Genomic DNA, 12,430 nt, shown 5'->3' on the forward strand with positions numbered 1-12,430 from the left:
TATTAATATTCAACATAAATATATTGAAATATCTTATAATTTCTATTTTATTTATTTATTTATTTTATTTTGTTCATTCATTAATTTATACATTCTTTTATTTTATCAGATATAAGAAGTATTAATCTCTCTCTCTCCAACAGGTGAGCAAGCTCTCCAAGATGAAGGAAAGAGAGTGAGAGTGAGAGCGAGCTGGAGGACGAGGAGGACGAGGGGAGAGAACCACAGATCTGTCTGGTGACAGATTAACAACATTTCTACATTCCAAAGGCTGTAGTTGAAGTGATGCAGGTTTTTAAGGGTATTTTTAGAGTTCTGGTGACAGATTAACAACATTTCTACATTCCAAAGGCTGTAGTTGAAGTGATGCGGGTTTTTAAGGGTGTTTTTAGTTTTCTGGTGAAATTAACAACATTTCTACATTATGAACTGGAGAAGCACTCTTGACAACCCAGCTAGTCATCTCTGTGGCCTTGGAAATCTGCCGTGCTGAAAGAGAGAAAGAGAGAGAGACCGTTTCTTAGTACAGCATTTGTGTGGGTAGGTAAGGACCACAGGGCGGATAGCTATCACTTACACTTATCTCTTTAAACCTTATCCTCTTCTTTCTTATAGTAGTAGTAGTAGTAGTAGTAGTAGTAGTGGTAGCAGCCCCAGGTAACTCAGCCCTCCACCCCCAACAGGGGGCAATACACATCTGGCGGCCACAGGAGGGGTAGTGGTGGCAGGTGAGCACCTCCCCCCTCACTGCACACACTGCTTCTGTTGAGGACCTGCAGTGGTCACCCTCAGAGGTGAGTGTCCTGGCCTCCTGTTCTGTGGACAGGAGGTGAGGCAGAGAGAGAGAGAGAGAGAGAGAGAGAGAGAGAGAGAGAGAGAGAGAGAGAGAGAGAGAGAGAGAGAGAGAGAGAGAGAGAGAGAGAGAGAGAGAGAGAGAGAGAGTATGTGTAATTTAAATATTTCTCTTTCTTTTCCTCCTTCCTTTTTCTCTTTTTCTCCTTTTCTCCTTTTAATTCTCCTTCCCTCTAACCTAACCTAACCTGACCCAACTTAATCTAACCTAACCCAACCTAACCTAACAACTCTCTACTTCTCCCTAACCTAACTTCTATCCCTCCCCCTCCCTAACCTAACCACACCCCCCTCCCCCCCTCCAGTATATGGGTGTGGGACGTGCGTGCAGCCCCCAACAAGGCCTGCATGATCACATGTACAGACGTACACACCAGCAACATCAACGTGCTGCATTGGAACCGCTGTGAACCGTTCGTGGTGTCTGGCGGCGTTGACAGGTGTGTGAGGGTGTAGGACCTCTGGAATATGCAGGTGTGTGTAATAATAATAATAATAATAAACAGTTTATTATTCAGGCAGTTAACAAACTGAAAATGTACAGAAGGGGTGGGGAAATACTTAACATTAATCCTAAAGGTAAGTCTAATCTAGAAGGGAAATACTATTGATTGATGGCTCGCACCATGGTGGGAATCGCGCTGAGTCTGTACCGGTGTAGCAGGAAAAATTTCCCCCCTGACTGTAGTTCCCCCTGGGAACAGTAGCCTAGGTTAAATTTCCCCCCGGGAAAATTGGTCTTGGCTGTTTTTCCCTGGGGGGGAATGACAGACATAGGATATATTTCCTCCCTCTTGGCCATTTCACCCCCCCACACAAAAAATCATACCACCGTTCTCAAGTCACCAATGGCAAGTAGTGTAAAGTATTGTAATGCTTATGACGTATGTAAATGTGACAGGAAAATATAGGTCATATGGCACTATGGACAAGGGAAGGGGGAGACAAGAATAAAGGTAGGGAAGGAGACGTTTTGTACGTCAGAGAGTCATCAAGTCCACCGTACACAAAACAGCGTAATGTAACGAATACAGTGGTTATTGAAGAGTAAAAGGGAACTCATGATGTTTTTTTTTTAAATTTATCATTTCAAGATTACAAATGGAAGTTGAAACATATTAAACACTTTAAAAAAAACTTTAAACACTTTATTATGTTTGTCATTTGCATATACATTATCACATATAGTAATTAATAATAGGACAAACAGCCCTTTGGAAGCATTAAGCTTTATGGACAATGGTATATAACTTAAACATTTAAAAACACTGTATAAATGGTATAATGTAACAAAAGTAAAATAAACTGAAGCTAATAAGAACAAATAATATTAATACAAAGTATACTACTAATAAAGCACAAATAATGGAAACCCTGACAATATAATATAATAACACTGTAAGTTTCTATGATAATATAGTAAAACTATAAAGGTATTTATTATTTGATGATTGCAATGCATGACTAATATGATGATAACATGTGTCTCTTAAATTTGTCTTTAAAAGATGATAGGCTTGGTGAGTATTATTAAAATTCAAGGTTAAAAGGCTGTCTCCCAAGGGAGACTTAAAAATCTGTAAATATAACGTTACCATTTATTTCCTATTATAAAGTTAAAAATCTTTAAAGGGAACTTCATACTGGGTTGGGTTACATTTGCAGCAGCTTCACGATGCCTTGAAATTTTTTGCAGATCCATGGCAAGCAGTGTGGTACCATTCGTAGCAAGATTCACACTCCACCACTTCACGTCCATCTGCTGTGATTTCCGCACATTCTGGACAAACCCATGCTCCAGGAATGTCGTCTTCTTTAGCTTTGATAGTAGCGTGAAGCGTCGTAACTGCATCATCATCCATGTATTTGTAAATTGCTTGAAGGTTTTCCTTATTGTTGACAAGAATACCAGGAAGCTTTTCTGGTCTTGTCTCTATTTCTTCTTCTGTTATAGTCTCTCCATCTATTTCCTCTCTTGTAGCAACTTCCTCATCTACAAACATGAGTAAAAGCGTCCTTCCTCTTGCTGAAATACTTCGATCCAGTGTTTGTTGAGATTGCCCCTGCTTTTTCCTGTTCGTGGTGTATTCTTGATCCTGGTAGTTGTCCTGATCTTGTCCATCTCCGCTTGCACCATCAAGTTTGTACAGCTTCAAATTTACCACGTGATATGTATTTCTCAGTTCTTTGCCTGTTGAGAGATTTTTCAGTTTTGCACGTCCCTTTCCTTGCAGAGAAACAACTTCATAAGGGCCTATGTACTTTGTTTCTAATTTTCCTCCCATTCGGTGATTATTTTTGTTGTTTTTCATCAGTACTAATGAGCCCTCAGCTATTTCACTTGATTTGCCTGTATGTCTCTTATCATAGTTCTTCTGTCTACTTTGAGATTTTGCAATGTTGATTGCCATTTTTTCCTCAGCTGCCTTCTTTTCTGACACTGCTCTCTCTGTTAACTCTTTAATGGTTTCTTCTGTCGTTGCTCCGTCTTTCACCTGTGATCCAGTGTCTAAGTAGACGGGGAGTACTGGATCTCGCCTAAACATTGCAGTGAAAGGGGCAACACCAGTGCTGGAATGAACAGATGTGAGATATCCGAACAGGATTCTTTTTATGTGCATATCCCAGTCGTTTTGCTTTTCACTGACGCATTTCATGAGAGCTCTTTCAAGTGTCTGATTGAATCTTTCCTGCAGTCCATTAGTTTGAGGGTGATAGGGTGAAGCAATTTTGTGATTAATTTGCAGCTTTTCACAGAGGATGTCATTCAGTTGATTTACAAATTCGCGGCCTTGGTCAGTAATAAGTGTTTCAACACAACCAAAGTCACACATGGCATCTAAAAAGAACTGGGCCACCTCTGCTGCAGTTTTGTGCTTTAAAGGTGCAGCAACTGGGAATTTTGAGAAGTAATCGGTCATTGCCACAATGTAACAGTGTCCTCTTTCTGTTTTGGGTAAGGGTCCAATCAAGTCCATTCCCACCTGCGACCACACTTTTTCTGGAACAGGCACTGGATGCAACTCAGGAGCTTGCATTGAGGGCTTATTGGCTGCTTTCTGGCATTTGTCACATTTTGAAATATAATCAATGACAATTTCTTTAATGCCTTTAACAAAATATTTAGCAGTTATCTTTCCAACTGTTTTATCTCTCCCCATATGTGCTCCCCCAAACCCTTCATGGCAAGCTTTGATAACTCTGCTCACTTCCGCTTTCATTAACACTTGGCGTAGGTGAACTTCACCCTTCCTGTGTTGTTTATGCATCAAGTATCCCTCTTGAACACAAAAGGGCTCGCACTTCTTTCTAATATCACGTTTTTCTTCTTTGTTTAGTCCATCAGAGTACTTTCCACTATCCAGGTATTGGAAGTATGTGTGGTAGGTGTACTCCTCCATGTTCAGATACACCTGCTGCTACCCTTACTACTGCTCGGAGTAATCTGGCACTCAGCTGCTCCCTATCGCCTGTTGTTGACTTTGTTTGTTTGTTTTTTTTTTGTTTTTTTTGTAATGCTGAAGTCCCTGTCTCGTGATGATTGAATCACTGTATTGTTAGGCTTCAGTGATTTGCCAGTTTGCCTCATTATGTTAGGCCGCTTTCACACCAAGGTGGCACGTCGCACGTGGCATGCCACGCGGAAACGAACATCTGGAAATATATGATACCTTTCACACAGAAGTGGCGTGGCACGTCGCATGTGCCATGTGTGACTTGCATGCCACTCGGGGATCGGACTATTAATGCGTTGACTAGTTATGGCCATAGTTGTAAACGTTCACTTCATGCTTCCTGGATCCTCCCTTATTATTGAAGATCTGGTGGTTGTGTATGTGTATGGGGTCGGGGGGAATATAGGCCAGGAGGGGGGAATACTATCCTGGGTCAAATTTTCCCCTGGGGGAGATTCCCCCTGGGGGAATCTCACACGGGGGGAAATACAGACTGGTACACCGGTCCATGCACGGCGCCTTTAGAGGCATTATCTTGTGGTGTCTGGTGGCACGGAGTGGGCGAGGCGCGTCAGGCGGCAGCATGTGTCTGAGATGTGGATGATACAGCAGTTCCCTTCCAAACTTCTCCAGAGCCTCTCGGTGCCTGGTGGATAGCCTGGACAGACTCAGGGTGGTCAGGGCTTCATCGTAGGTGGTGTAGGCAGAGCCAAGGATGACCCTGCACGCCCTTTTCTGCACACTCTGCAGCTGGAGCTGTTGAGTGTGTGTGAGGGAGGAGGACCACGCTGGGAAGGCACACATGAGTTTGTAGAGGATGAAGGTGAGGTACACCTACCTTAACTTGTCTGTTGGCGTCCCCAACGACCTGAGTCTGTGCAGCACGTACAGCCTGTAGGTAGCGGATCTTATGGTGCTGGCGACATGCTGCTTCCAGGTCAGCTGGTCGTCCACCGTGACTCCGAGAAGCTTGGCACATTGGACCACCTGGAGGGGTTTAGTGCCCACTGTGAGCTGGAGAGGGGGCACTGGTACAGAGGAGGTACAGAAATGCATCACCACAGTTTTGCTGTGGTTGATGGTCATCCTGCTCTCCTCCGTCCACGTCTGCAGTCGCTCCAAGATTGCTTGCAGTGGTGAGTAGTCTGGGTTCTTGTTGGCTCTTGTGTGTGTGTGTGTGTGTGTGTGTGTGTGTGTGTTTTGTTTAATCTTTATTTATCTATTTTTTTCTTTTTTTTTGTCCTCTTCCTCTTCTTCTTCTTCTTCTTTCATTTGTGTGTGTGTGTGTGTGTGTGTGTGTGTGTGTGTGTGTGTGTGTGTGTGTGTGTGTGTGTGTGTGTGTGTGTGTGTGTGTGTGTGTGTGTGTGTTTGTTTGTTTGTTTTCCTTTTTTTATGTTATTTTGTTATATATTTCCTAGTTTATTTTCTTTCATCTTTTTTGTTCTTTTCTTCCCTTCCTCCTCCTCTTCCTTCTGTTCTTCCTCCTCCTTTATAACCTAACCTAACCTAATTAACCTAACTTAACCTAACCAACCTAACTAAATGTAACCTAACCAAACTTAACCTAACCTAACCACACAGGGCGGCAGTGGTGCTGTGGCAGAGCTGAAGCACCATTCAGCGCTGGTCAGCACCGTAGGGTGGCACCCCAGCAAAGGCTCCATGCTGGCCAGCGGGGGGGAGGATGACGCCATCTTGCAGTGGGACCTGGCTGTGGAGAGGGAGGCAGTCAAGGAGGGGGAGGTGGGTGGTGGTTGTGGTGGTGGTGGTGGTGGGATGGAGAGGAGAGGAGAGGAGAGGAAAGCAGAGGAGGAGGAGGAGGTGAGGTTGTAGTAGTGGTAGTGGTAGTCATACTAGTAGTAGTACTTGTAGTAGTAGTAGTAACTCCTCCTCTCCTCCTCTCCTCTTTTATAGGAGGAGGCAGTAGACACCTGCCGAAACGATAATTACTCCCAGTGAGGTCTAAAGCACTGTTCAGGGGGTGCTGTGAACTTATCATTAAACCCAGCTGTGACCTCACTGAACGTTTCCCTTTGTGTCTCATAACACAAGGGGGTAGTCACAGCCTGCCCTCTAAAGACAACTCTCTTCCTCCACACAAAACTACAAGCACCTAATAACACACACACCCTTCACTCAAAAAATTTTAAAATTATGGCGACTCCTACACCAGCCTCGGAGTCCCCATCTGGGGAGGGGACCATAAATGTCCCCAGGTCGGACTGCCTTTCCGTTGACGACCCTAAGTGTCTTGACACCCCCCTCAACTTTTTCTTCATTAACTTCTGCAACATTCGCGGTCTAAGATCTAATTTTCAATCTGTAGAACACCACCTCTCCTCTTCTAAACCTCATCTTCTTTTCCTCACTGAAACTCAGGTGTCTGAGGCAACTGACAGTAGCCCCTTTTCTGTTCCCTCCTACTTTCTCTATCCTCATCTTCGATCCAAAGCTGGATGCTGCGTTTATGTGCGCAATGACTTAACCTGCTCTCGTGCCCATGCTCTTGAATCTTCCGAGTTTTCCACCATCTGGCTACGACTACAGAGTCATTCTCATACTAAATTTATCTGTGCTGTATACCTCTCTCCTAACTCCTCTGACTATAAGAAATTCTTTGACTACTTAACTTCCAAAGTGGAGCACATTCTGACCCTCTTCCCTTTTGCAGAGATCTCCATTCTTGGAGACTTCAATGTTCACCACCAGCTTTGGCTTTCCTCTCCCTTCACTGACCATCCTGGTGAACTAGCCTACAACTTTGCTATCCTCCATGACCTAGAGCAATTGGTGCAACACCCTACTCGTATTCCTGACCGTCTTGGAGATACGCCCAACATTCTTGACCTTTTCCTGACCTCTAATCCTTCTGCTTATGCTGTCACCCTTTCTTCTCCGTTGGGCTCCTCCGATCACAATCTCATATCTGTATCTTGTCCTATCACTCCAATCCCTCCTCAGGATCCCCCTAAGCGAAGGTGCCTCTGGCGTTTTGCCTCTGCTAGTTGGGGGGACCTGAGGCGGTATTTTGCTGATTTTCCTTGGAATGACTACTGCTTCCGTGTCAGAGACCCGTCTTTGTGTGCTGAGCACATAACAGAGGTGATAGTGTCTGGCATGGAGGCGTACATTCCTCACTCTTTTTCTCGTCCTAAACCTTCTAAACCTTGGTTTAACACAGCTTGTTCTCGTGCTATACATGATAGAGAGGTGGCCCACAAAAGGTACTTAAGCCTTCCTTCACCAGAATCTCATGCACTTTATATTTCTGCCCGGAACCATGCCAAGTCTGTTCTCCAACTAGCCAAAAACTCCTTCATTAACAGAAAATGTCAAAACCTTTCAAGATCTAACTCCCCTCGTGATTTCTGGCATCTAGCCAAAAATATCTCCAATAACTTTGCTTCTTCTTCTTTCCCTCCTCTACTTCAACCAGATGGCACCACTGCTATCACATCTATTTCTAAAGCTGAACTCTTTGCTCAAACCTTTGCTAAAAACTCTACCTTGGACGATTCTGGGCTTGTTCCTCCCTCTCCTCCACCCTCTGACTACTTCATGCCTCGTATTAAAATTCTTCGTAATGATGTTTTCCATGCCCTCGCTGGCCTAAACCTTCAGAAGGCTTATGGACCTGATGGGGTCCCTCCTATTGTTCTCCGAAACTGTGCCTCCGTGCTTGCACCTTGCCTAGTCAAACTCTTTCAGCTCTGTCTGTCAACATCTACCTTTCCTTCTTGCTGGAAGTTTGCCTACATTCAACCTGTTCCTAAAAAGGGTGACCGCTCTAATCCCTCAAACTACCGTCCTATTGCTTTAATTTCCTGCTTATCTAAAGTTTTTGAATCTATCCTCAACAGGAAGATTCTTAAACATCTATCACTTCACAACCTTCTATCTGATCGCCAGTATGGGTTCCGTCAAGGCCGCTCTACTGGTGATCTTCTGGCTTTCCTTACTGAGTCTTGGTCATCCTCTTTTAGAGACTTTGGTGAAACTTTTGCTGTTGCCTTGGACATATCAAAAGCCTTTGATAGAGTCTGGCACAAAGCTTTGATTTCCAAACTACCCTCCTACGGTTTCTATCCTTCTCTCTGTAACTTCATCTCAAGTTTCCTTTCTGACCGTTCTATTGCTGCTGTGGTAGACGGTCACTGTTCTTCTCCTAAATCTATTAACAGTGGTGTTCCTCAGGGTTCTGTCCTGTCACCCACTCTCTTCTTATTATTCATTAATGATCTTCTAAACCAAACTTCTTGTCCTATCCACTCCTATGCTGATGATACCACCCTGCACTTTTCCACGTCTTTTCATAGACGTCCAACCCTTCAGGAGGTAAACATATCACGCAGGGAAGCCACAGAATGCCTCACTTCTGATCTTTCTAAAATTTCTGATTGGGGCAGAGCAAACTTGGTATTGTTCAATGCCTCAAAAACTCAATTCCTCCATCTATCAACTCGACACAATCTTCCAGACAACTATCCCCTCTTCTTCAATGACACTCAACTGTCCCCCTCTTCTACACTGAACATCCTCGGTCTGTCCTTTACTTATAATCTGAACTGGAAACTTCACATCTCATCTCTAGCTAAAACAGCTTCTATGAAGTTAGGTGTTCTGAGACGTCTCCGCCAGTTTTTCTCACCCTCCCAGCTGCTAACTCTGTACAAGGGCCTTATCCGTCCATGTATGGAGTATGCTTCACATGTCTGGGGGGTTCCACTCATACTGCTGTTCTAGACAGGGTGGAATCAAAAGCTTTTCGTCTCATCAACTCCTCTCCTCTAACTGACTGTCTTCAGCCTCTCTCTCACCGCCGCAATGTTGCATCTCTAGCTGTCTTCTACCGCTATTTTCATGCTAACTGCTCTTCTGATCTTGCTAACTGCATGCCTCCCCTCCTTCCGCGGCCTCGCTGCACAAGACTTTCTTCTTTCTCTCACTCCTATTCTGTCCACCTCTCTAACGCAAGAGTTAACCAGTATTCTCAATCATTCATCCCTTTCACTGGTAAACTCTGGAACTCCTTGCCTGCTTCTGTATTTCCACCTTCCTATGACTTGAATTCCTTCAAGAGGGAGGTTTCAAGACACTTATCCACCAATTTTTGACCACTGCTTTGACCCTTTTAAGGGACTGGCATTTCAGTGGGCATTTTTTTTTTATTAGATTTTTGTTGCCCTTGGCCAGTATCCTTCCTACATAAAAAAAAAAAAAAAAAAAAAAAGTAGTAGTAGTTAAGCTAGGTTAGGTTAGATTGTTAGGTTTGTTTAGGTTAAGTTAAGCTAGGTTTGGTTTGGTTAAGCTAGGATGAAGTTCAATATTGTTAGGTTTGTTTAGGTTAAGTTAAGCTAGGTTTGGTTTGGTTAAGTTAGGATGAAGTTCAATATAGTTAGGTTTGTTTAGGTTAAGTTAAGCTAGGTTTGGTTTGGTTAAGTTAGGATGAAGTTCAATATAGTTAGGTTGTAGTTGGTGTGTGTGTGTACTTTTTTTCTTTTTGTTGTTTTGTTGTTTTTGTTTCTTTTCCTGCATATCAACACTCCAGGAGGCTACAAAACAATGTGCAGGTGTGTGTCAGTGTTGGAGGGGAAGAGGTGGTGCCGTGGTGGTGGCTGGCCATCAACTGAGGTCAGACAGGAGACGAGGAGTGAAGGAGGGAAGGAAAGAAAGGACTGGATAGACATTATGAGGTGACAGAGGCAAGGAAGGAAGGAACCAAGGAAAGGAGGAGTGCAGAAACAGTACAAGAGGATTATTAATTAAAACCAATAGAGATATGAAGAAAAGAAAGATGAGAAAGAATAATCTTACCAAACTTAACCTAACCCAAACATAACCTAACCTAATCCAAACTTAACCTAATCTAACCTAACCCAAACTTAACCTAACCTAATCAAACTTAACCTAACCTAACTTAACACCCTCCTCCCTACCAGGATGTGCCAGAGCAGCTGCTGTTCGTGCATCACGGCCAGCAGGAGGTGAAGGAGTTACACTGGCACCCTCAGATCCTTGGCATGCTGGTGTCCACGGCTCACAGCGGCTTCAATATCTTTAAGACCATCAGCTGCTGGGGTGTGTGGGGGTGAGGGGGAGAGAGGGGAGGGGTGTGGATGTGGGTGTGTGTGTGTGTGTGTGAGAGGGGGTTAGAGAGGGAGGGACAGGAACGAGGAAGTAGTGAAGAAAGGAAAGAGAGGGTGAAAAATGAAGGTGTGTGTGTTTACTTATTTGTGCTTTATAAGAAAAGAGGTATGCTGGTTCTGTCCCATCTCCATATCTTTTAATATCCAACTTAGCCTTGAATCCATGTATACTTTCTGCATTTACTATCTCCTCATCCAGACTGTTCCATACATCAACACTTCTATATGGCAAACTGTACTTTTTCACGTCTCTTCTACAAGCACTCCTCTTCAGCCTCTTTCCATGTCCTCTAGTGTCCCGTGTATCCCAGACCATCAAGTTGCTCCGGTCCACCTCCTCTACTCCCTCATATGCTTTATGTATCGCAATCAAGTCTCCCCTTTCTCTCCTCTTTTCCAACGTTGGTAGCTGTATCCTTGCCAGTCTCTCTTCATGTGACAAGTCCCTGATAATTGGTACCATCTTCGTAGCTGCTCTCTGAACTCTCTCCAACTTCCTTATGTCCTTTTTCTTGTATGGCGACCACACTACTGCTGCATATTCAAGTCTAGGTCTTATCAGTGCCACAATCATCTTCCTGACCATCTCTTCATCCATGTATGCAAAGGCCTGCCTTATTCTTCTCAACAAGTTATAAGTTTCTCCTGTAATTTTGCTAATGTGTCTCTCAGGGGTCAGGTGTGTGTGTGTGTGTGTGTGTGTGTGTGTGTGTGTGTGTGTGTGTGTGTGTGTGTGTGTGTGTGTGTGTGTGTGTGTGTGTATGTGTGTGTGAGATTCTCTCTGTGTCTCTGTCAAGGACACTGGTGTTTAATTTATTGGGTTTTCCTTGTTTCCTCCTTTGAATATTGGTGTAATATTTGGTGTGTTGCAATCTTTTGGCACTCTTCCCTGTGGTAGTGATGTCACCACCAGACTGTGAATTTTATCAGCCAGTTGTTCTGTGCATTCCTTCAATATCCAGTTTGACACTCCATCTGGACCAGTTGCTTTATTTACATCAAGTTGTTCCTTCATCTTAAGTATTTCCTCATAACTGACTGGGACTGTACTTAGTATATTCCTCACCAACTCATCCCTTCCAGCATCAAAGCCCTTCCACAGTAAATACCGATCTGAAACTACTGTTCCCCGCCTCCGCCACGTCCTGTGCGTCCTCCCAGACTCTTCCTTCAACTTTCAGTCTGGATACACCCTCCTTCTTCTTCATCTTCCCAGTAATATGTCTAAAGAACAGTTTGGCTTCATTTGTACGCTTATCTGTTGCATCTCTTTTGTAGTTCTCCGTTCTCGTCGTCTCGACGTACTTGTCTCTGGCTTCGGTGCATTCCTCCCGTCTGCTCTCAGTCTTCCTCCTCTTCCGTCCGTTGCAAGCATTTCACTCACAATTTGTAGCCTCTTTGCATTTTGTATTGAACCATTCTTTACCCTTTCTACATCCTGCTCCTCCTTTGGGCACAGATTTCTCCGCACCGCAGCCGCGCGTCCTCGTCAACTCGTGCAGCTCTTCCCGAACGCCTCCCGCGTCTTGGGAGTCTTTCTGGTCCGCGGCAGCAGAGTGCTTTCTTAATCTTTCCAGGTGGGCTTTACTATATTTAAATCTTTTCACTTTATAATTTTGATCAAGGATTACTTGTCCATTCTTCAAATGAAATTGCATGAACACCTGATCACTTTTACCTGGAGGGCTATCACAGTGTATAGTTTGAATAATTTCCATGTCCTTGGCAAACACTAAATGAAGTGTTGGTGGTTTATCTCCTCCACTAAATCTGGCATCACAATCAACCCACTGAGTCATCAAGTTCTCCACCGCCCAGTTTAACAGTCTGTTACTCCATGAGCTGTCACATCCCCTAGTTGTCAATGTCTCACAATTTATCTCCTTACAGTTAAAATCACCAACAATAACTATATCACTACTTTCCATCACTACCTTTTCAAGACCTTTTAACATATCCACCAACATCTCTTTGTGC

At 43.9% G+C, this 12,430-nt stretch overlaps 1 pseudogene; it reads left to right on the forward strand.

Moving 5' to 3' along the window:
• LOC135096163 (glutamate-rich WD repeat-containing protein 1-like) overlaps positions 1–12,430 on the forward strand; it is a 34,230-nt pseudogene that overhangs the window by 16,388 nt on the left and 5,412 nt on the right.

The sequence above is a fragment of the Scylla paramamosain genome, unplaced genomic scaffold (genome assembly GCF_035594125.1).
Source record: "Scylla paramamosain isolate STU-SP2022 unplaced genomic scaffold, ASM3559412v1 Contig3, whole genome shotgun sequence".
NCBI classification, from domain to species: domain Eukaryota; kingdom Metazoa; phylum Arthropoda; class Malacostraca; order Decapoda; family Portunidae; genus Scylla; species Scylla paramamosain.